General features: G+C 43.5%; 1 non-coding gene across 1 annotated transcript; it reads right to left on the bottom strand.

The window, feature by feature from the left end:
- Positions 1 to 15890: 15890 nt before the first annotated feature.
- LOC115830611 lies at positions 15891 to 15998 on the bottom strand. The gene has a single exon (XR_004026139.1). It is a non-coding gene; the product is annotated as a U6 spliceosomal RNA (small nuclear RNA).
- Positions 15999 to 20206: the final 4208 nt, after the last annotated feature.

Raw genomic sequence — 20206 nt, 5'->3', positions numbered from 1 at the left:
ACCCACAGCTAGTGTCATACTCAATGGTGAAAAACTGAAAGTCTTTCTTCCAAGATCTGGAGCACGACAAGGATGCCCACTTTCATCACTGTTACTCAACACAGTACTGGATGTCCCAGCTGGAGCAATCAGACAAGAGAAAGAAAGAAAGGGCATCCAAATTGGAAAGGAAAAAATCAAATTATCCTTGTTTGCAGATGATATGATCTTATATTTAGAAAAACCAAAAGACACCACTAAAAAATTATTAGAACAAATATACAAATTCGGTAAACTTGCAGGAAATAAAACAATATACAAAAGTCAACATGCAAAATCAACATGTATCAGTACACACAGCTATTACTGGGTTTAAAAAAAGAGAACATAACATATAAAAATCATTTCTAGGCCAGGCGCAGTGGCTCAGGCCTGTAATCCCAGCACTTTGGAAGGCAGAGGTGGGTGGGTCACGAGGTCAGGCGTTCAAGACCAGCCTGGCCAACATGGTGAAACCCTGTGTCTACTAAACATACAAAAATTAGCCAGGCATAGTGGTGCGCACCTATAGTCCCAGCTACTCAGGAGGCTGAGGCAAGAGAATCACTTGAACCTGGGAGGCAGAGATTGCAGTGAGCTGAGATTGCACCACTGCACTCCAGCCTAGGCAACAGAGTGAGACTTCGTACCCCCCCAAAAAATAATAAAAATAAAAAATAAATTTAAATAAATTTAAAAATTGGCCTGTAATCCCAGCACTTTCAGAGGCTGAGGTGGGCGGATCACAAGGTCAGGAGATCAAGACCATCCTGGCCAATGTGGTGAAACCCCATCTCTACTAAAAATACAAAAATTAGCTGAGGATGGCAGTGTGTGCCTATAATCCCAGCTACTTGGGAGGCTGAGGCAGGAGAATTGCTTGAGCCCGGGAGGCGGAGGTTGCAGTGAGCTGAGATCACACCACTGCACTCCAGCCTGGTGACAGAGCTAGACTCCATCTCAAAAAATAAATAAAAATTAAAATTAAAAATTAATAAAAAATAAAAAATATATTTCTATATGCCAACAGTAAACACTCTGAAAAATCATAAAAGTAATCCCATTTACAATAGCTACAAATAAAATAAAATACCCAGGAAGTAATTTAACCAAAGAAGTGAAAGATTTCTACAATGAAAACAAAAAACATGATTGAAAGAAATTGAAGAGGACATTAAAAAAGGAAAAATAGTCCATGTTCATGGATTGGAAGAATCCATATTGTTAAAATGTCCATACTATCCAAAGCAATCTATGGATTCAATACAATACCTATCAAAATACTAAAGACATTCTCCACAGAAAGAGAAAACACAATCCTAAAATTTATATGGAACTGCAAAGGATCCAGAATAGCCAAAGCTATCCTGAGCAAAAAAAAAAAAAAAAAAAAAAAAAAAAAAAACAACTGGAGGAATCACATTACCTGACTTCAAATTATACTACAGAATTGTAGTAACCAAAACAGCATAGTACAGGCATAAAAACAGACACATGAACTAATGGAACAGAATAGAGAACCCAGAAACAAATCCATACATCTACAGTGAACTCATTTCTCAACAAAGGGGCCAAGAGCATACAATGGAGAAAAGACAGTGTCTTTAACAAATGGTGCTGAGAAAACTGGATATCCATATGCAGAAGAATGAAACTAGACCCCTGTCTTTCACCATATACAAAACTCAAATCAAAATGGATTAACGACTTAAATCTCAGACCTCAAACTATGAAACTACTAAAGAAAATATTGAGGAAACACTCCAGGACATTGGACTGGGCAAAGGTTTCTTGAGTAATGCCCCACGAGCACAGGCAACCAAAGCAAAAATGGACAAATGAGATCACATCAAGTTTAAAAGCTTCTTCACAGCAAAGGAAACAGTCAGCAAAGTGAAGAGACAACCCACAGCATAGGAGAAAATATTTGCAAACTATCCTTCTGACAAGGAATTAATAACCAGAATATATAAGGAGCTCAAACAACTCTATAGGAAAAAATCCAATAATCCAATTTTATTTATTTATTTATTTATTTATTTATTTATTTATTTATATGAAGTCTCGATGTCTCCCAGGCTGGAGTGCAGTGGCGCGATCTCGGCTCACTGCAAGCTCTGCCTCCCAGGTTCACGCCATTCTCCTGCCTCAGCCTCCTGAGTAGCCAGGACTACAGGCGCCTGCCACCATGCCTGGCTAATTTTCGGTATTTTTAGTAGAGACGGGGTTTCACCGTGTTAGCCAGAATGGTCTCCATCTCCTGACCTCGTGATCTGCCTGCTTCGCCCTCCCAAAGTGCTGGGATTACAGGCGTGAGCCACCGTGCCCGGCCTTATTTATTTATTATTATTTATTTTGAGATGGAGTCTTGCTCTGTAGCCCAGGCTGAAGTGCAGTGGTGCAATCTCGGCTCACTGCAACCTTCCCCTCCTGGGTTCAATCAATTCTCCTGCCTCAGCTTCCCAAGTACCTGGGATTACAAGCATGCACCACCATGCCCAGCTAACGTTTTGTGTAGAGACAGGGTTTCACCATGTTGGTCAGGCTGGTCTCGAACTCCTGACCTCAGGTGATCCACCCGCCTCAGCCTCCTAAAGTCCTGGGATTACAGGCATGAGCCACTGTGTCTGATCTGTATGTCTCCCTTTGATAAATGTCTATTCAGATCTTTGGTGAGCCACTGTGCCCGGCCAATCCAGTTTTAAAATGGGCAAAAGATTCAGATCACAAAAAGTTAGCTGGGCATGGTGGTGCATGCTTGCAATCCCAGGTAATTGGGAAGCTGAGGCAGGAGAATTGATTGAACCCAGGAGGGGGAGGTTGCAGTGAGCCGAGATTGCACCACTGCACTTCAGCCTGGGCTACAGAGCAAGACTCCATCTCAAAATAAAAGATTCAGATCTTTTGCCCATTTTAAAACTGGATTGGCCGGGCACAGTGGCTCACCAAAGATCTGAATAGACATTTATCAAAAGGAGACATACAGGTCAGGCGCAGTGGCTCATGCCTGTAATCCCAGGACTTTGGGAGGCCGAGGTGGGTGGATCATCTGATGTCAGGAGTTTGAGACCAGCCTGACCAACATGGTGAAACCCCGTCTCTATTGAAAATACAACAATTAACTAGGCGTGGTGGTGCATGCCTGTAATCCCAGCTACTTGGGAGGCTGAGGTAGAAGAATTGCTTGAACCTGAGAGGCAGAATTTGCAGTGAGCCGAGATCGTGCCACTGCACTCCAGCCTGAGAAACAGAGCAAGACTCCATGTCTAAAAAAAAAAACCTAAAAGAGTATAATTGGATTATTTATAACACAAAGGATAAATGCTTGAGGGGATGGATGCCTCATTTCCCCTGATGTGATTATTACACATTGTATGGCTGCATCAAAATATCCCATATGCCCCATAAACATATATACCTACTATATACCCTCAAAAATTAAAAATAAAAATTTTAAGTAAATTTTAAAAATTGTCAAAAAATCTGACTTCTAAGAGTTGTTGCATGGATTGAATGAGAGAACAATAAGTCAAAGTGCTTAGGTGCCTACTAAAGAGAGAGCCAGGAGGAAGGCCTTGTCATCTCTAAAACAGGATAGGGCAGACAGAATTACGACATGAGTCCTGAAGATCCATCCCCTTGCTTTTTCTGATATACTTAGAGCTCTCCTCTCTTTCAAGCCATGTATGCCTGACCCTTCCTCATTTCCTCACATGGTTTGTCCCTCCTCTAGCTTTGCTCTTGGGAAAGGAGCCTGTGCTTCTGTTTTTTAATCTGGTTTCTTCATCTGGAATGACCTTCCTGCCACCCTCAGACAAACAGCTTTGTGCTCTGGCTGCAGTTCGTGGAGAGGTGTTGATAAGGAAGAGGGCTTCCTGGATCCCTCTGGTTCATTGTAGCCTCACTTCAATGTGGTGCAGTGCAATGTCAAGAGCAGCGTGAAAGGCTCTGTTGTGTCTCCCCCACCAACCCCATTCTATCCTCAGAACATTAGGATTGCTCACACACACTCTGGCTGAGGTTGAATGCATCGCCTGCCTTCCATTTAAGGTTTTTGTTTTGTTTTTATGAGACAGGGTCTTGCTCTGTCCCCTAGGCTGGAGTGCAGTGGCGCGATCTTGGCTCACTGCAGCCTCCACCTCCCAGGTTCAAGTGATTCTCATGCCTCGGCCTCCCAAGTAGCTGGGATTACAGGCACAGCCACCACGCCCAGCTAATTTTTGTATTTTTAGTAGAGACGGGGTTTCACCATGTTGGCTAGGCTGGTCTCGAACTCCTGGCCTCAAGTGATCTGCCCATCTCGGCCTCCCAAAGTGCTGGCATTACAGGCGTGAGCCACTGCACCCAGCCCCGTTTAAGGTTTTAGAGGGATCCAAGCTGTAACTGTTTCTGCCCATCCCATCCCCACTCTCAGCCTCCACTACCAAGCTCTGCTGATTTTCAGGGTCCTGTGTGCTTGAAACCAATTGTTAGAAACAATTGGCTCTGTCAGTATGCTTCTCAGCCAATTGTTAGAAACAACACAGCACAGAAAAATAACTAGTATAAAATAAGTGCAAATAAAATAAATATAGAAAGAATATTCTGTGCTCTTGTATTTTTTTTTTTTTTTTAGACAGTGTCTTGCTCTGTTACCCAGGCTGGAGTGCAGTGGCGCATCTCGCCTCACTGCAAGCTCCACCTCCCAGGTTCATGCCATTCCCCTGCCTCAGCCTCCCGAGTGGCGGGGACTACAGGTGCCCACCACCAGCCCGGCTAACTTTTTATGTTTTTTAGTAGAGACGGGGTTTCACCGTGTTAGCCAGGATGGTCTCGATCACCTGACCTCATGATCTGCCTGCCTCAGCCTCCCAAAGTGCTGGGATTACAGGCGTGAGCCACCATGCCCAGGCTCTCTTGTATTAGTTCTAACAACTATTCATTTGATCATTTTGGATTTCTAGGCTGACAATCAGGTAATTGATAATAATTCTCTGATCCACTTTAGTATTTTGACTTTTATTCTATTGTCTAATTGCATTAACTAGCACTTCCAGAACAATATTAAATAACAGAGGTGGTGAGAATCCTTGTCTAGCTCCTGACTTTAATGGGGATATTAATAATAATATTGATTGGGCCGGGTGTAGTGGCTCACGCCTGTAATCCCAGCACTTTGGGAGGCCGAGGCGGGTGGATCACCTGAGGTCAGAAGTTCGAGACCAACCTGGCCAACATGGCGAAATCCCCATCTCTATAAAAATACAAAAATTAGCCAGGCGTGGTGGCGGACACCTGTAATTCCAGCTACTGGGGAGGCTGAGTGGGGAGAATCACTTGGATCTGGGAGGCAGAGGTTGCAGTGAGCTGACATCACACCATTGCACTCCAGCCTGGGCAACAGAGAGAGACTTCCTCTCAAAAAAAAAAAGGGAGAGAATTAGGGCCTTGCATTGGCCTAAGGGAATGTTGTGACCGGTGTAATCTATCCAGACCATTCAGACATCCTCCATATCAGCAATAAGGCTGTTCTGCTTTCTTATCTCCTTGTGTATTCACTGGAGTAGCACTTTTAATCTCCTTCAAGAACTTTTCCCTTGCATTTACAACTTAGCTAACTAACTTTCAGCTTGTCCCAGCTTTTGACATGCCTTCCTAACTAAGCTTAATTATTTCTAGCTTTTGAGAATGAGAGATGTGTGACTCTTTCTTTCATTTGAACACTTAGAGGCCACTGTAGGGTTCCAACTGGCCTAATTTTAGTATTTTTGTGTCTCAGGAAATGAGGAGGTTGCAGGAGAGGGAGAGAGACAGGGGAACACCCAGTCCATGCAGTAGTCAGAACACACACAACATTTACAGATTAAATTCACCATCTTGTATGGGCACGGTTTGTGGCACCCTGAAACAATTGCAGTTGTAACATCAAAGATCAGAGATCAACATAATAGATATAATAATAATGAAAAAGTTTGAAATATTGCAAAAATTACTAAAATGTGACAAAGAAACATGAAATGAGCACATGCTGTTGGGAAAATGGCCTGATAGACTTGCTAAATACAGGGTTGCCACAAACCTTCAATTTGTAAAAATGCACTATTTGGCTGGGCACAATGGCTCATGCCTGTAATCCCAGCATTTTGGGAAGCTGAGGCAGGTGGCTCACTTGAGGCCAAAAGTTTGAGATCAGCCTGGGCAACATGGCAAAAAACCGTATCTACTAAAAATACAAAAAATTAGTGGGATGTGGTGGTACACACCTGTAATCTCAGCTACTCAGGAGGCTGAGGCAGAAGAATCACTTGAACCTGGGAAGTGGAGGCTGCAGTGAGCCAAGATCACTCCACTGCACTCCAGCCTGGGCAACAGAGCAAGACTCTGTCTCAAAAAATAAAAAAATAAAATAAAGAAGACGTCCAAGCACAGGGGGCCCCATTTTATAACAAAACCAGTCCCTGGTTATCTGTAGTTTCACTTTCTGCAGTTTCAGTTACCTGGGGTCTGAAAAATAAAATATTTTTTTTAATGAAGTATTTGCAAAGCCTAATGAAGCAGAGCAATAAAATGAGATGTGCCTGAGTTTTACATTTTGTTTTTCCTTTTTAATGTTTTTAATTTTAATTTTAATTTTTTGATTGTTTTAATTTAAAAAAATGTTTTTTGAGACAGAGTCTTGCTCTGTTGCCCAGGTTGGAGTTCAGGGCACCATCTTAGTTCACTGCAACCTTCACCTCCCAGGCTCAAGCGATTCTCCTGCCTCAGTCTCCCCAGTAGCTGGGATTACAGGCATGTGCCACCACACCTGGCTAATTTTTGTATTTCAGTAGAGACGGGGTTTCACCATGTTGGCCAGGCTGATCTCAAGCTCCTGACCTCAAGTGATCCGCCTGCCTCAGCCTCCCAAAGTGCTAGGATTACAGGAGTGAGCCACTGTGCCCAGCCTTAATTTTTAATTATACTTTTCTATTTCACAATCTAGTCCCAAGATGTGCCTGTGTTTTTTAAGGTGTTCTACATCTACATTTATAAATGAGACTGGTCCATAGTTTTCCTGCTGTATGATATAAACTTTTGGCTTTGGCCGGGCGCGGTGGCTCACGCCTGTAATCCCAGCACTTTGGGAGGCCGAAGTGGGCGGATCACAAGGTCAGGAGATCGAGACCATCCTGGCTAACACGGTGAAACCCCATCTCTACTAAAGATACAAAAAATTAGCCGGGCGCAGTGGCAGGCGCCTGTAGTCCCAGCTACGCGGGAGGCTGAGGCAGGAGAATGGCGTGAACCCCGGGGGGCGGAGCTTGCAGTGAGCCGAGATCGCGCCACTGCACTCCAGCCTGAGTGAAACAGCGAGACTCCGTCTCAAAAAAAAAAAATAAAATAAAATAAAAAATAAACTTTTGGCTTTATGAAACACTGTTTATCTATCCTTTGGAATATGAGTATGATTGATTACCTGAATGTTTGAAAGAAGTTGCTCATTAACCTATCTAGTTTTAGCTTAGGTCCTTAAGTATATCTTTTGACAGCTTTTATCCATGATTACTTATCTGTTTAGATTTTTAAGTCCCAATTGGTAATTTTATATTTCCTCAAATATTATCTATTTCATTCAGACTTTATATTGTATTAGTATTGGGTTGGGCAAGGTATTCTCTTGTAATTCTCATTTCCTCTGTACTGATGGCTATAAACCCTTTCTCATTCCTGATGTGTATATTTATGTCATTTCTTCTTTTGTTTGTTTTGTTAGCTAGTGATTTATCAAATTTGTTGCTTGCTTCATGCCAAATAACCAGATCTTAGAGTTATTCATCAACCATATTGTCTTAATTTTTTTTTTTTTTTTTTTTTTTTTTTTTTGAGACGGAGTCTCGCTGTGTCGCCCAGGCTGGAGTTCAGTGGCGCAATCTCGGCTCACTGAAAGCTCCGCCTCCCAGGTTCACGCCATTCTCCTGCCTCAGCCTCTCCGAGTAGCTGGGACTACAGGCGCCCGCCACCACGCCCGGCTAATTTTTTGTATTTTTTAGTAGAGACAGGGTTTCACTGTGGTCTCAATCTCCTGACCTCGTGATCCGCCTGCCTCGGCCTCCGAAAGTGCTGGGATTACAAGCGTGAGCCATCGCGCCCGGCCTTTTTTTTTTTTTCGAGATGGGATTTCCCTCTTGTCACCTATGCTGGAGTGCAATGGTGCAATCTCGGCTCACTGCAACCTCCACCTCCCGGGTTCAAGTGATTCTCCTGCCTCAGCCTCCCAAGTAGCTGGGATTACAGGTGCCTGCCACCATGCCTGGCTAATTTTTGTATTTTTAGTAGAGACAGGGTTTCACCATGTTGGCCAGACTGGTCTCGAACTCCTGACCTCGTGATCTGCCCACCTCGGCCTCCCAAAGTGCTGGGATTACAGGCATGAGCCACCTCGCCCGGCCCCCAAAATTTTTTTTTAGAGACAGAGTCTTTCCCTGTCGCCCAGGCTGGAGTGCAGTGGTGTGATCATAGCTGACTATAATCTCCAGTTCCTGGGCTCATGTGACCCTCCTGCCTCAGTCTCTGAGCAGCTGGAACTACAGGCATGCACCACCATGCCTGGCTAATTTTGTTGTTGTTGTTGTAGATACAAGGTCTTGCTATGTTACTTGGGCCAGTCTTGAACTCCTGGCCTCCAATGATCCTCCTCCCTTGGCCTCCCAAAGCACTGGGATTACAGGCATGAGCCACCACACCTGGCCAATTATATTGTTTTTCTGGTTTTGAAATAATTCAGTTTGCTTTTATCCTTAATTTTTTCCTTTTGCTTTCTTTAGATTTTGCCTTACTGTGACATTTTCCCCTTTTAATTTCCTGCATTGTCTACTTTGTTAATGAACTTTTATTCTCACTAAGCAATAATAGTGTTTATAGCCATGCATTTTCTCATGAATACTACTTTGGCTGCATTTCATAAGTAGTGTTTCATGAGTTATTTTTAAAATAGTCTATAGTTCTGTTTTTAAGCTTTGTATTGAAGTATGATACACATACAGAAAAGCAAACATATCAAAATATGTTCAGTTTGGTGAATATTCACAAATTCAACACCCAGATTGAGAAACAGAACATTGCCAGTACCAATGATATAATTTGCAGGGCCTAGTGCAAAATGAAAATGCTCAGCCCTTTGTTCAAATATTATTAACAACTTTGCGTAGGGCGCAGTGGCTCACGCTTGTAATCCCAGAACTTTGGGAGGCCAAGGCGGATGGATCACCTGAGGTCAGGAGTTCGAGACCAGCCTGGCCAACATGGTGAAACCCCATCTCTACTAAAAATACAAAAATTAGCCGGGCATGGTGGCACATGCCTGTAATCCCAGCTACTCGGGAGGCTGAGGCAAGAGAATCGCCTGAACCCGGGAGGCAGAGGTTGCAGTGAGCCAAGATCGTGCCATTGCACTCCAGCCTGGGCAACAGAGTGAGACTCCATCTCAAAAAAAATAATAATAATAATTTTGAAATGGTGACAGCAGAGTGTTAGCCAAACGCTGAGCCTAAGTGCAGGGCCTTGTGAGCATGCTCATGAAGCTGGTTGGCCCTGGCAACTCACCGTTGGGCTTCCTTCTACTCCCTAACTCGGCCTCCCTACCAAGTGTAACCACTACCTGACTTCAAATGGCTGAGAATTGTTAGTCTGTATCCTTGTGTCTAGTTTCTTTTGCTTAGCATTATGTTTGTGAGGATCATTCATACTTCTATGTGTAATTGAAGAGCATACATTCTCATTGTTGTATAGTTTAAAATAGTCCGGCCAGCCACATGATTATCTCAATAGATGCAGAAAAGGCCTTTGACAAAATTCAACAACCCTTCATGCTAAAAACTCTCAATAAATTAGGTATTGATGGGACGTATCTCAAGATAATAAGAGCTATCTACGACAAACCCACAGCCAATATCATACTGAATGGGCAAAAACTGGAAGCATTCCCTTTGAAAACTGGCACAAGACAGGGATGCCCTCTCTCACCGCTCCTATTCAACATAGTGCTGGAAGTTCTGGCCAGAGCAATCAGGCAGGAGAAGGAAATAAAGGGTATTCAATTAGGAAAAGAGGAAGTCAAATTGTCCCTGTTTGCAGATGACATGATTGTATATCTAGAAAACCCCATTGTCTCAGCCCAAAACCTCCTTAAGCTGATTAGCAACTTCAGCAAAGTCTCAGGATACAAAATTAATGTACAAAAATCACAAGCATTCTTGTACACCAATAACAGACAAACAGAGAGCCAAATCATGAGTGAACTCCCATTCACAATTGCTTCAAAGAGAATAAAATACCTAGGAATCCAACTTACAAGGGATGTGAAGGACCTCTTCAAGGAGAACTACAAACCACTGCTCAATGAAATAAAAGAGGATACAAACAAATGGAAGAACATTCCATGCTCATGGGTTGGAAGAATCAATATCGTGAAAATGGCCATACTGCCCAAGGTAATTTATAGATTCAATGCCATCCCCATCAAGCTACCAATGACTTTCTTCACAGAATTGGAAAAAACTACTTTAAAGTTCATATGGAACCAAAAAAGAGCCCGCATCACCAAGTCAATCCTAAGCCAAAAGAACAAAGCTGGAGGCATCACGCTACCTGACTTTAAACTATACTACAAGGCTACAGTAACCAAAACAGCATGGTACTGGTACCACAACAGAGACATAGATCAATGGAACAGAACAGAGCCCTCAGAAATGATGCCGCATAGCTACAACTATCTGATCTTTGACAAACCTGACAAAAACAAGAAATGGGGAAAGGATTCCCTATTTAATAAATGGTGCTGGGAAAACTGGCTAGCCATATGTAGAAAGCTGAAACTGGATCCCTTCCTTACACCTTATACAAAAATTAATTCAAGATGGATTAAAGACTTATATGTTAGACCTAAAACCATTAAAATCCTACAAGAAAACCTAGGCAATACCATTCAGGACATAGGCGTGGGCAAGGACTTCATGTCTAAAACACCAAAAGCAATGGCAACAAAAGCCAAAATTGACAAATGGGATCTCATTAAACTAAAGAGCTTCTGCACAGCAAAAGAAACTACCATCAGAGTGAACAGGCAACCTACAGAATGGGAGAAAATTTTTGCAACCTACTCATCTGACAAAGGGCTAATATCCAGAATCTACAATGAACTCAAACAAATTTACAAGAAAAAAACAAACAACCCCATCAAAAAGTGGGCAAAGGACATGAACAGACACTTCTCAAAAGAAGACATTTATGCAGCCAAAAAACACATGAAGAAATGCTCATCATCACTGGCCATCAGAGAAATGCAAATCAAAACCACAGTGAGATACCATCTCACACCAGTTAGAATGGCCATCATTAAAAAATCAGGAAACAACAGGTGCTGGAGAGGATGTGGAGAAATAGGAACACTTTTACACTGTTGGTGGGACTGTAAACTAGTTCAACCATTGTGGAAGTCAGTGTGGCGATTCGTCAGGGATCTAGAACTAGAAATACCATTTGACCCAGCCATCCCATTACTGGGTATATACCCAAAGGACTATAAATCATGCTGCTATAAAGACACATGCACACGTATGTTTATTGCGGCACTATTCACAATAGCAAAGAGTTGGAACCAACCCAAATGTCCAACAACGATAGACTGGATTAAGAAAATGTGGCACATATACACCATGGAATACTATGCAGCCATAAAAAATGATGAGTTCGTGTCCTTTGTAGGGACATGGATGAAACTGGAAAACATCATTCTCAGTAAACTATCGCAAGGACAAAAAACCAAACACTGCATGTTCTCACTCATAGGTGGGAATTGAACAATGAGAACTCATGGACACAGGAAGGGGAACATCACACTCCGGGGACTGTTGTGGGGTGGGGGGAGGGGGGAGGGACAGCATTAGGAGATACACCTAATGCTAAATGATGAGTTAATGGGTGCAGGAAATCAACATGGCACATGGATACATATGTAACAAACCTGCACATTGTGCACATGTACCCTAAAACCCTAAAGTATAAAAAAAAAAAAAAAATAGTCCGGCCAGTTGCAGTGGCTCACCTCTGCAATCCCAGCACTTTGGGAGGCTGAGGCGAGCAGACTGCTTAAGGTCAGGAGTTTGAGAGCAGCCTGGCCAACATGATGAAACCCCATCTCTACTAAAAATACATAACTTAGCCTGGCATGGTGGCACACACCTGTAGTCTCAGCTAGTTGGGAGGCTGAGACACAAGAATTGCTTGAGCCCAGGAGGCGGAGGGTGCAGTGAGCTGAGATCACACCATTGCACGCCACCCTGGGCAACAGGGCAAGACTCCATCTCAAAAAAAAAATAAAAGTCTGTAATTCAGTTTTGGTTTGTCACTGATTAAAGAGTTGTTTAGAACTTAAAAATGTCTCTAAGAGGTTGACTTCATCAGGCAAAGGACCAGCTTCCTAGTTTCAGGGGTGGAGCTAGAAACACATTGGTTTTCTTTGAATGAGTGGGTCTTTACTCATAGAATAACAGTATGGGTAAGAAACTAGCAAGCTTTATTTTCTCCTCCTGGTCTTCTGATACTCAATGAGGAAGAGAAGAGCCAGTGAGCGTAGTTAAGGATAACAGGTTTTTCCTCACCAGGCAAAGTATAATAGCACACACTGTGGACATAGGGGCTGAAGTTGTTTTGTCACCTGTGAGTTCTCAAGGAAACTGGGAAGAAATTGGCTCCTTCTTTATCAAGTCAAGGGAGGCACAGCACTTCTTTCATGGATCTGAACACGGGCAAGGTCCTTGTGAATGTCCACTACCTCACTGTCCTGGAGAAGTGGCCAGTGGGTCCTTTCTGTTTATGGGTACAGCTGGGTGGAGTCCTGACATTGAGAATAGTTGGATATTCAGAGCATAAAGATAAGTAACCCAAAAAAGAAGTCCACCCATCCTTAAAGAAAACATTGCTACAGAGTGAGACTCCATCTCAAAAAAAAAAAAAAAAAAAGTTGCTAAAAATCAATCCTACTTTTCCACTTCAAACCTATCATTGGGGCCTAAATTCAAACTACTTTATTATAATCAACTTATATGAGCCTTATATTTAAGAACTTCAGTTCAAATTTGATGACCAAAGATAGAAAATCTTTTTCAAAGTGTTGTTTGCTTGAGGTGGAAGGCTTGTCATTTTGTTTGTTTCTTTAAAACAAATAATAATTTTGTTTACTCAAAAACAGATCAGGCCAGGTGCAGTGGCTTATGCTGGTAATCCCAACACATTGGAAGGCTAAGGTGGGAGGATCATTTGGGCCCAGGAGTTCGAGACCAGCCTGAGCAACATGGTGAGACCTTGTCTCTAAAAAAATTTTAAAAATTAGCCTGGCATGGTGGCATGAACCTGTGGTCCAGCTATTCAGGAGGCTAGGGGAAGATCACTTAAGCCCAGGAGGTGGAGGCTGCAGTGAGCCGGGTTTGTGCCACTGCACTTCAGCCTGGGTGACAGAGTGAGACCCTGTGTCAAAAAAATAAAAATAAAAAATAAAGTAGATCATAAAAAGCTTATAACACAGAATTCAAAAGGCATAAAAAAGAATACAGTAAAAAGTAAGTCTCCCTCTCACTCCTAGCTCCCACCTATTCCCCAGAGGCAACCCCAGGTTTCTTGTATATCCTATCAGAAATAATCTATGTAAATATATGTAATCTTTCAAATGTTTTTATAAGAAAGTATAGCATATTATGCATACTGTTCTGCTCCCTTATTTTTCACTTAATATTTATTGGAGATTGTTTCATATTAATGCACATAGAACTGCCTCATTCCTTTTGTTGTTGTTGTTGTTGCTCTGTCACCCAGACTGGAGTGCAGTGGTACAATCTCGGCTCACTGCAAACTCTGCCTCCCAGGTTCACGCCATTCTCCTGCCTCAGCCTCCCGAGTAGCTGGGACTACAGGCACCCAACATCACGCCCAACTAATTTTTTGTATTTTTAGTAGAGATGGGGTTTCACCGTGTTAGCCAGGATGGAAACTGCCTCATTCTTTTGAAAGGCTGCATAATATTCATAGTTTGGATGATGAGCCATACTTTTTTAAAAAAGATTTTTCTTCTTTTAACAGCTTTTTTAAAGGTAAATTTACATACCATAAAATTCACCTACTTTAAGTATACAGTTCAGTGATTTTTAGTGAATTCATAGAGTTATGCAGCCATCACCACAATCAAGTTTTAGAACACTGCTCTCACCCCAGTTTTCTTCTTCCCATAATTTATCTTTTAATCATTTAATCGAACTGTTTTTCCTTTCCAGTAGTTCGTTTTAACCTTTCCTGAGGTTGTGATTCTTTGTTTTGTAAACTGGGTAGGTTTTGGAGTGGTAGAGATGTGTCAGGAGAGCACCTCAAACCTCATACAGTGCTGGTCTTCTCTATTAAACAGTAACTATCGTTCTTTTCATTCAGTTGAAAAAATTGGTGTGAATTTACAGATTGAGGTACAGCAGATCCTGAACATTCTGCCAGGGAGCTGCTTGCTCTCCCTCCTTCTTTCACTCTGCATACTATGATAATCAAAATAAGTAGAGTTTTAAAGATGATAGACAGGTTGGAGAAGATGGACGAGCATCTATCTGCTCTCTCCTTCCAGAAGATGGCTGATTGTGATAAGCATTAGCTAAGTTACAATGGCTACAGACTACCCTGGGAGAAGTGAGAAGCAGAGTCAAGTGATCTCCCCAAATTTGCTAGCACCCCATCTTGGACAGGCGCTTACCCTTCATTTAGCAGATTATCCCCAAGGCTCATGAGGGAGTATGTGTGACTCCTTCTACCATAGCCCATGGCCAGCGTACATACCTGCAATGGAACAGAGGGCACCAGGAGACATACCTGCAGGAGAATAGGTGGTAGCAGTGCCATCACATGGTCTAGAATGTAAAGGTATGTTAAGATCGTCCATTGCTGTGGTTTTTGCATTTCTTTGAATGGGCTCTCAGTTCTACTCACCATTTTTTTGCCTCAGATATAAGGTTGTCCGTAGTTAGTACTCCAGAACAGGAAATATCACACTAAAATATACAGGGTAGGTAAACATTATTTTCTCTGATATTGTTCTTCCAAAATTGTTTTTCTCAGGCCTTTTTTTTCCTCAGTTCTAATATCAGAGTTATGTACCTACCTGTTAGGGACGTAACTATAGCTGCATGGTGGTGCGTACCTATAGTTATTCCCTACTGTTAATCTACAGCCTTATTTATGTTTTATTTTCTTCTTTCTTTTTTTTTTTTTTTGAGACGGAGTCTTGCTCTGTCACCCAGGCTGGAGTGCGGTGGCGCGATCTCGGCTCACTGCAAGCTCCGCCTCCTGGGTTCACGCCATTCTCCTGCCTCAGCCTCTCCAAGTAGCTGGGACTACAGGCACCCGCCACCACACCCGGCTAATTTTTTTGTATTTTTAGTAGAGACGGAGTTTCACTGTGGTCTCGATCTCCTGACCTCGTGATCCGTCCGCCTCGGCCTCCCAAAGTGCTGGGATTACAAGCGTGAGCCACCGCGCCCGGCCGGATATTTTCTTCTTTCTTTTTATTTATTTATTTATTTATTTGAGATGGAGTCTCACATTGTTGCCTAGGCTGGACTGCAGTGACATGATCTGGGCTCCCTGCAACCTCCGCCTCCCAGGTTCAAGTGATTCTCCTGCCTCAGCCTCCGGAGTAGCTGGAATTATAGGCACCCGCCACCATGCCCGGCTAATTTTTTATATTTTTAGTAGAGACGGGGTTTCACCATGTTGACCAGGCTGGTCTCGAACTCCTAACCTCGTGATCCACCCGTCTCAGCCTCCCCAAGTGCTGGGATTACAGGCGTGAGCCACTGTGCCTGGCCCCTTTATTTTTATTTTTTAAAAGTATGGAAGACTTCATGAATTTGCATGTCATCCTTGCACAGGGGCCATGCTAATCTTCTTTATATCATTCCAATTTTTACTATATGTGCTGCTGAAGTGAGCACAAATTTTTACCTTCCAAATCAGTAATTCTCCAATCAAAATTTAAGTAGATGAATCCTGTTCTCTTCTATCTCAACAGGAAAGAGAGGAGAACAGATTGCATGATCAAAACAGGGCCCTAGGGGAGAATAGAGGAAGGGCTTACATGCTTTCCCTGGTCCTGGCTCCTAGCAGTTGTATGAGACACACCCAGGTTGTTCAGGGGAAAAATGTATCTGCACAAGGAAGTCACTGCCTGGTCAACTCGAGTTCTCCCTGAGGTGGTGCTCCCCTCCTGCTGGGAAGGACTCTTGTGACTCAACTTGCAGAGAGGAGATGACTGTCTAGCCAACACATCTATGTGCTCAGAAATTTAAACTTAGGGGCCAGAAAGAAGAGGAGCCAAGGGAAATCTCTGTAGAAGGTTGAAATGTCAATGGGCCATTGGATACAGATGCACTTGCTAGAGCTGCCATGTGAAGGGAGGCCTCAGGGTGTCTTTCCATGAACTCATCTCTGAGAAGAGCCTGACCACTGATTCCCAGGGGCCTGCATGTCTGTGATGTGATTTTCTGAAGATTCCCTTTCTTTTGAAGGAGATCAAACTCTAACACTTGTGAATGTATGGGGGCATGGAGAGACAGAACAGAGACTGGATTTCCCCTTCAGAAGGCCTTCCTTGTCCCTGGACCAGCCTAGGCTAGGCCAGCGACCCTGAACTCTCAAGGCTAGGATGCCTGTGCCTTAGTTTCCTATTGCTGTTGTAAAAATTACCACAAATTTGTGGTTTAAAACAACAAGAAATTATTACAGTTCTGGAGGTCCAAAATCAGAAATGAGTTGCACTGGATTAAAGTCAAGGCGTTAGTTGAGCATAGGAGCACACCCCTGTAGTCCCAGCTACTTGGGAAGCTGAGGCAGGAGGATCGCTGGAGCCCAGGAGTTGGAGTCCAGCCTGGGCAACATACTGACATGCCCCATCTCTTTAAAAAACAAAAAAGAGTCAAGGTGTCGGTTCCTTCTGGAGGCTCTGAGGGAGGATCTGTTTCCTTGCCTTTTTCAGCTCCTAGTGGCCTCCTCTATTCCTTAGCTTGTAGCCTCTTTCTCTGTCTTCAAGGCACATCACTGCAACCTCTGCTGTGTCGCTGAACAATTGTCTCCTTGTCTCCTACTGCCTCCTTCTTATACAGCCATCATGATTACATTGGGCCCGCCCAGATGATTCAGAATAGTCTCCCCATCTCAAGAACCTTAATCAACATCTGCAAAGTCCCTTTTGCCATATAAAATAAGATTCAGCTGGGTGCAGTGGCTCATGCCTGTAATCCCAGCACTTTGGGAGGCTGAGATGGGAGGATCCCTTGAAGACCAGGAGCTCGAGACCAGCCTGGGCAACGTAGTGAGACCCTGTCTCTACAAAGGCTTTTAAAAAAATTAACTGGAGGCTGGACACGGTGGCTTACGCCTGTAATCCCAGCACTTTGGGAGGCTGAGGCAGGTGGATCGGCCAGGAGTTTGAGACCAGCCTGGAAAACATGGCAAAAACCCATCTCTATGAAAAATACAAAAATTAGTCAGATGTGGTGGCATGTGCCTGTAGTCCCAGCTACTCCAGAGGCTGAGGCAGGAGAACCGTTTGAACCCAGGAGGTGGATGTTGCAGTGAGCCGAGATCATGCCACTGCACTACAGCCTGGGCAACAGAGCAAGACTCTGTCTCACAAACAAACAAACAAAAAATTAGCTGGGCATGTTAGTGTGCACCTATAGTCCCGGCTACTTAGGTGGCTGAGACAGAGGACTGCTTGAGCCCTGGAGGTCAAGGCTGCAGTGATCTATGATCAAGCCACTGCACTCCAGCCTGGGTTATAGAGCAAGAAGACACTGTCTCTAATCAAAAATAAAAATAAAATAAGATTCACAGCTTCTGGGGATTGGAATATGGACATATTTGGTGGGGGCATTATTCAGCCTACTACACCTTGCACCCAAGAGCAACCTACCCAGCAGCTTCCCACACAGTGCTGAGGTCTGGAAGAGCCCAGGGCAGCACGACTTTTCCCATGATTTATCTAAACAGCTCTCCATTAGGCTGTTTTCAAACTTTTGCTATTATGAGCAATGCTGCTCATATATCCTTAGGATACAGTATTAGAAGAAGAATTGCCAAATTAAAGGATAGACGCACTTTAAATCTATTTTTGGCCGGGTGCAGTGGCTCACATCTATAATCCCAGCACTTTGGGAGACCGAGGTGGGAGGATCAATTGAGCCCAGCAGGTTTTGAGACCAGCTTGCCAACATGGTGAAACGCCGTCTCTACCAAATATACAACAACAACAAAAAATTAGCAGAGCTTGGTGGCACATGCCAGTAGTCCCAGCTACTCAGGAGGCTGAGATGGTAGGATGGTTTGAGCGCAGGAGGCAGAGGTTGCAGTGAGCCCAGATCAAGCCATTACACTGCAGCCTGGGAGACAGAGCCTAACCCTGCCTCAGACAAAACAATGATTTTCCTGGTCAGGCATGGTGGCTCAAACCTGTGATCCCAGCATTTTGGGAAGCTGAGGCAGGAGGATGGCTTGAGCCCAGGAATTCAAGACCAAATACAAAAATTAGCTGGGTGTGATGGCAAATGCCTGTAATCCCAACTACTTGGGAGGCTGAGGCAGGAGAATCGCTTGAACCTGGGAGGTGGAGGTTGCAGTGAGTAGGGATTGCGCCACTGCACTCCAGCCTGGGCAATAGAGCGAGATTCTGTCTCAAAAAAAAAAAAAAAGAAAAAGAAAATTTAAAAATTAGCTGGGTGTGGTTGTTTGCGCCTATAGTCCCAGCCACTCAGGAGGATGAGGTGGGGAAATCACTGAACTTGGGAGGTTGAGGCTGCAAGGAGCCGTGATCGCACCACTGCACTCCAACCTGGGCAATAAACTGTCTCAAAAAAACAAAACAAAACAAAAACCTATTTTCCTGCATCTTTGCCAAGAACATTATCAACTTTTTTGATATTTACCAATTTTATAGGTGAAAAATGGGATTTCATATAAGTTTTCTCTTTTTTTCTTTTTTTTTTTTTTTTTTTTTGAGATGGAGTCTCGCTCAGTCGCCCAGGCTGGAGTGCAGTGGTGCAATCTCAGCTCACTGCAAGCTCCACCTCCCAGGTTCACGCCATTCTCCTGCCTCAGCCTCCAGAGTAGCTGGGACTACAGGCGCCCGCCACCACGCCCGGCTAATTTTTTTGTATTTTTAGTAGAGACAGGGTTTCACTGTGTTAGCCAGGATGGTCTTGATCTCCTGACCTCGTGATCTGCCCGCCTTGGCCTCCCAAAGTGCTGGGATTACAGGCGTGAGCCACTGCACCCAGCCCAGTATAGGTTTTTTAAACTTTAAAAAACTTTTTGAAATAATTTTGGTATAGTTTTAATGTTAATTTACCTTATTATAAGTGAGGTTATGCATTTTTTGATATGTTTAAACTGCCATTTCTATATATTTCCTGTGATTTATTGGTCCCTCGTGCAACACTGTGTATCTGAAGACATAGTCAACAGTGGCAGGCCAGGCGCAGTGGCTCACGCCTGTAATCCCAACACTTTGAGAGGCCAAGGTGGGCAGATCACTTGAGGCCAGGAGTCTGAGACCAGTCTGGCCAACACGGCAAAACCTTGTCTCTACTAAAAATACAAAAATTAGCCGGGCATGGTGGCGCACGCCTGTAGTTGCAGCTACTCAGGAGGTTGAGGCATAAGAATCACTTATGTCTCAAATAAAAATAAAAATTAACAGTGGCAATCAGGCAAAAAAGTAGTGTCATAGGATTAACATAAAATAAAATAAAACAAACGAAAGCTCCTCTGAAGGGTAGAGAATTCTTCAGGAGAAGAGAGGAGTCATGGTAGGAATAAGACCCCTTGAATAAGACCCCTTGCTACCAGGCTGGATTTCAGTAACTCTGAGTCCTGTGGAGTTTTGCTGGGATAAACATAGCCACAGTTTAGCAAGTCTGGGGGCCAGGAGAGGTGATCAAGGCAGTCAATCCTCAAGAACAATGTCAGAGCCCACTTATTAGACTTGGGTCCAAGGGCAGGGCAGCAATGGGGCTTCTATCCCAAGTTCTTGGACAGGAATTTGGCATTTATCCCATAAGTTTGGCATTTATTCCAAAATTTCTTGTCCAAGAACTTGGGATAGAATCTATTGACAGCCTATTGTCTCTAGTCATGGTTGACACTG

Source organism: Nomascus leucogenys, chromosome 15 (assembly GCF_006542625.1).
Source record: "Nomascus leucogenys isolate Asia chromosome 15, Asia_NLE_v1, whole genome shotgun sequence".
In the NCBI taxonomy this organism is placed as follows: Eukaryota; Metazoa; Chordata; class Mammalia; order Primates; family Hylobatidae; genus Nomascus; species Nomascus leucogenys.
The sequence above is the reverse complement of the archived record's forward strand: the minus strand, read 5'-3'. Positions and strand labels throughout refer to the sequence as shown.